The sequence below is a fragment of the Penaeus vannamei genome, chromosome 1 (genome assembly GCF_042767895.1).
Source record: "Penaeus vannamei isolate JL-2024 chromosome 1, ASM4276789v1, whole genome shotgun sequence".
NCBI lineage: Eukaryota > Metazoa > Arthropoda > Malacostraca > Decapoda > Penaeidae > Penaeus > Penaeus vannamei.
This window is the reverse complement of record NC_091549.1, coordinates 10,181,805-10,186,211: the sequence shown is the minus strand read 5'-3', so window position 1 is coordinate 10,186,211 and position 4,407 is coordinate 10,181,805. Positions and strand designations below refer to the sequence as shown.

Sequence of the window (4,407 nt, the reverse complement as noted above, 5' to 3'; positions counted from 1 at the left end):
CCCCTTCCGCGTCGGTCCCGAACCCCGCTTGTCACTGAACCGAAAATTTATCTCTTCCTCCTCCCCGCGCGCGCCGACATAGGCCCTCGTCTCTCAACCGCCGAGCGACCGCGGGGGTATTTATAAAAATCCCCGCGGTGACCCTGGGCCTTATCAGCGGACCGGTTGTTGAGCGAATTGTAGTTGGGGTGTTAAAAGGGAGAACACACAATGACGCAGGAGGTTTGGGGGGGGGGGGGTTGCGCCTCACCAACCACGTGCGGAGGGGGTGATGGCGAGCGCGGTGGAGGAGGAGGGGGGAGGGGAGTAGTGGTGGTGGGGATTGTTATTGTTGATGGTGTTGGTTGTTGTTACTGTTGTAGTTCTTGCCGTAATCGTTATCGTTACAGTATTATTAGGATTTATTATTAGCATTAGCATTGTCACAACTACTACTATTGTTATTGTTATTTCCATTATTTTCATTATTATTATCATAATTTTGATTATAATAATTTTCATTATTATAATCATTATCATTATATCATTACTTTATTATTGTTATTGTCATTATCATTATATTTATCATTATCTTCATTTTACATATACCAATGCGTGTATCGCTGATATATCATCGCCGCTAGAGAAGAAGGGAGAGAGAGAGAGAGAGAGAGAGAGAGAGAGAGAGAGACAGACAGACAGACAGACAGACAGACAGACAGACAGAATCAGAGAGAGAGAGAGAGAGAGAGGCAGAGACAGAATCATATGAATATATCAACGTATCAATTTTTCCCATACATTTTTAGAAAAAAAAAAAACACCTAAGCGATACTGATAAATCGACCCAATTATTGAGTAGCTACTGCGATACCAATACCAATACCCAAGTATCGACCACTACTCATCGCCGGCACCTGTATCTCTGCCCATCTCTGTCAGTGTCAATATAATTATATCACTTTTACTGATATTATAACTAATGATGATGATAATGATTATTGTTCTTGAGATCTTGAACATCATAATTACTAGAGCTTTTATCCTGATTATCTTCAACAAAGAATAACCAAATACCTGACATATCCTAATATAAATAAATGAATAAATTGATAAACACGTAAAAACATGTATGCGTGTGTTTGTTTGTGTGTGCGTGTGTGTGCGTGTGCGTGTGCGTGTGCGTGAGCTTGTGCGTGTATGTGTGTGTAACTACGGCATACATAGAAAGGCACACGAACTTTCAACGTCTATATAAAAACAGGTTACCCAGTCTAGACACCATACAGGTCGATCACGTAGCCACAGATGATAAAACCTTATCACGGAATCCGATAACAGAGGTAGTTTATTGTGGCAAATATATATATATAGAGAGAGAGAGGGAAAGAAAGAAAGAGAGATAGAGAGAGAGAGAGAGAGAGAGAGAGAGAACGGGAAAATGAGATAGAGACAGATAGGGAAGCAATCTAAGAATTTAAAGACAGTTCTATTTTTTTCTTCTTCTTTTTTTAGCAAATGTTGATTTTAGGCGATAAGCAATATATAAACAAAACAAATTGTCCTATAGCATCTAAACAAAACACAAGAAAATACTTCCAAGCGAATATATTCTCACAAAGCAACGATTTACGTAAAGACAATAAAAAAGAGACGACACAAAGGCATAAATGTAAAAGAGAAGGAATGAGAAGCAATACAAAAGGATTCAGTTCGGATTTGTCGTTTCGTAAGGAATTGAATCGCGCTCGGATCGTCGCGGCGCTTTGTTCCTTTCCCTTATTGTGGCGGCGATTCAGCTTTCGTTTTCTGTGCGCATGCCGTTGTGTGCGTGGAGGGGTGGGGGGTGAGTGTGTGTGTGTGTGTGTGTGGTGGGGAGGGGTGAGCGTGTGTGGAAGGAGGGTGTGTGTTTGTGTGTGTGTGTAGATAGATCTGCACACACACTGATTTTATATATATATATATATATATATATATATATATATATATATATATATATATATATATATGTGTGTGTGTGTGTGTGTGTGTGTGTTTGCGCAGGCATCCACGTCGCAGAGTTACTCCGGACGGTATTGCCCAGACCTGCACTTACAACGCATAATAAATTGCAAAATGTAATCCTTCAAGCCACCCTTTGACCAGGACTCCACGGGCTTTTTGGTTCAGATTTTCCCTTTATTGTCGCTCTGAAGACGATACAGGCTGACGTCTCGACTGCAGCGCGCGGGTGATCGACCTCTCGACCCCAGCGTTTAACTCGACATAAGCAAGGTCTACTTATATATAGACCTTGGACATAGATAGGTGGATCAAGGAGGGTGGCCGCAGGATGTTAGGATGGCTGTAGTTTCTCCCTAGTTGATGAAGCTCCAGTGTGTCCTTTTATGACAGGATGGCTGTAGTTTCTCCCTAGTTGATGAAGCTCCAGTGTGTCCTTTCATGACAGGATGGCTGTAGTGTCTCCCTAGTTGATGAAGCTCCAGTGTGTCCTTTCATGACAGGATGGCTGTAGTTTCTCCCTAGTTGATGAAGCTCCAGTGTGTCCTTTCATGACAGGATGGCTGTAGTTTCTCCCTAGTTGATGAAGCTCCAGTGTGTCCTTTTATGACAGGATGGCTGTAGTTTCTCCCTAGTTGATGAAGCTCCAGTGTGTCCTTTCATGACAGGATGGCTGTAGTGTCTCCCTAGTTGATGAAGCTCCAGTGTGTCCTTTTATGACAGGATGGCTGTAGTTTCTCCCTAGTTGATGAAGCTCCAGTGTGTCCTTTTATGACAGGATGGCTGTAGTTTCTCCCTAGTTGATGAAGCTCCAGTGTGTCCTTTCATGACAGGATGGCTGTAGTTTCTCCTTAGTTGTTGAGGCTCCTGTATGTCCTTCCGTGTCCTTTGGGCGATGTGCTCCTCGTCTCTGGCGGTGCCCTTCCTCCTCAGAGATGTAGTCAGAGGCTCTGGCGATGGGTGGGTGACTGGGCGTGGCTTCGTCTAGGCTAAGGGCGACGTTCGGGGTGGCTTGGCGAGTTCGAGGATCCAGCTGAGGGCCACCTGGCGGGGTCATGCTTGGCAGGCCGCGCCGAGGGGGAGCGCTGTTTCCTCGCTTCTCATCGGCGATCGCGGAATGGAGGACCTTCGCCCCGGGTTCTTGGCTTTGTTGTTGAGGCAATTACTGTTCTGTAGAGAGGTATGAATGCGGAGGAATATCTAGACAATACAGATGTATTTGACCGGTTTCGAAATACATCTTAGTCAGGAATACATGTATTTCTGTATTTCTGACGAAGGAATATTCGAAGCCGGTCAAATACATCTCTTGTTGTGTGAAGATATTCATTCTCATTCATACCTCTCTATACTTGTCAACATGAATACGGTTCAACTACTGTTCTGTTCTATTCCGGAGGGTTGATGAGGACACGGACATCTCCCCGCGGTGATTGGATAAGTGGTGATTCAAGATTGCAGTATCAATGATATCCAAAAATACGGGGGGCTGGAAGGCTGTGTGAGTCTTGCAATGCAGAAGTTGCAGGTCGGGGCACCTTTCTGGGCCGCGAAGAACACTTATTTCAGTTCAGGTTGTTCAGTACCTTGTGCGTCGTCGCCTGAACTGTCTTCCTTAGTTTCTGCCTCAGCGTTTAAGTATTTTGCATATGTCTATATCAAAGCCACGAATCATTAAATGGATCTTGTAAAATAAAAACAAAATGCCATTTTCGACGCATTTCGGCATAATGGGGTTCCCATCAGCTGGTGGGCATAGAGGGGAAAGAGGGGGGTAAGAGTATACGGGAAATACTTAGCAAACTTCGCCCTTATAATATGCTAGAGCCCTTGTGCGCATGCGCGAACTGGGAACATGAGCTCGAAGGAAAGGAAAAAAACTTGACGATTATAACTTTCTAATTATGGTCACAACATGAATCTAACTCCTCAATTTTCGGATATTTGATCTAAGTCACTGATACACATATTGACGTACCTCTCTTTACCTCCTCTGAACTGCTGGGTCTTTTGAAGAGCTAGAAAAACTCGAGTAAACAGGAGCTCTCCGCCGCACTGTTTACACCCGCCTTCGACCGCCTCCGCAAACTATTCAATTTCCTAAGGTACGCCATCGTGCGCAAATGACTTTTGACTCTAGAGAGTAATAGTCATAAAGGTGTATTTGGCTTGTTTCTGTCTCAGAAAGTCTGCTTACTAATTCTAATGCAAAAAGGATGATGAATATGTCACATGATCACGTGAGTTCTGGTTGTATAAAAAAATTATTATGTAGTGCACATAACTAGCCATGTGATTCACTTTTCATTAATATTTTATGGTTGTATTCACATTTTTCATCAATTGCTGGACATTGATCTTATTTGAATGTTATATATTACCTTTTCCTTTACTTTTATCAATTTTTTACGCGTCTGTACTTCATTG

At 43.2% G+C, this 4,407-nt stretch overlaps 1 protein-coding gene across 2 annotated transcripts in view; it reads right to left on the bottom strand.

The window, feature by feature from the left end:
* Positions 1-4,057, bottom strand: part of LOC113807453 (beta,beta-carotene 15,15'-dioxygenase) — a 22,049-nt gene extending 17,992 nt beyond the window's left edge. The window contains exon 1 of one of the 2 annotated variants that reach the window (XM_070136469.1): positions 3,959-4,057. The gene's annotated coding sequence lies outside the window, so the exon portion shown is untranslated. Of the gene's footprint in view, positions 41-3,958 lie in introns of those variants that run through there. The other variant, XM_070136420.1, reaches the window with a different exon arrangement.
* Between the last annotated feature and the right edge of the window lie 350 nt (positions 4,058-4,407).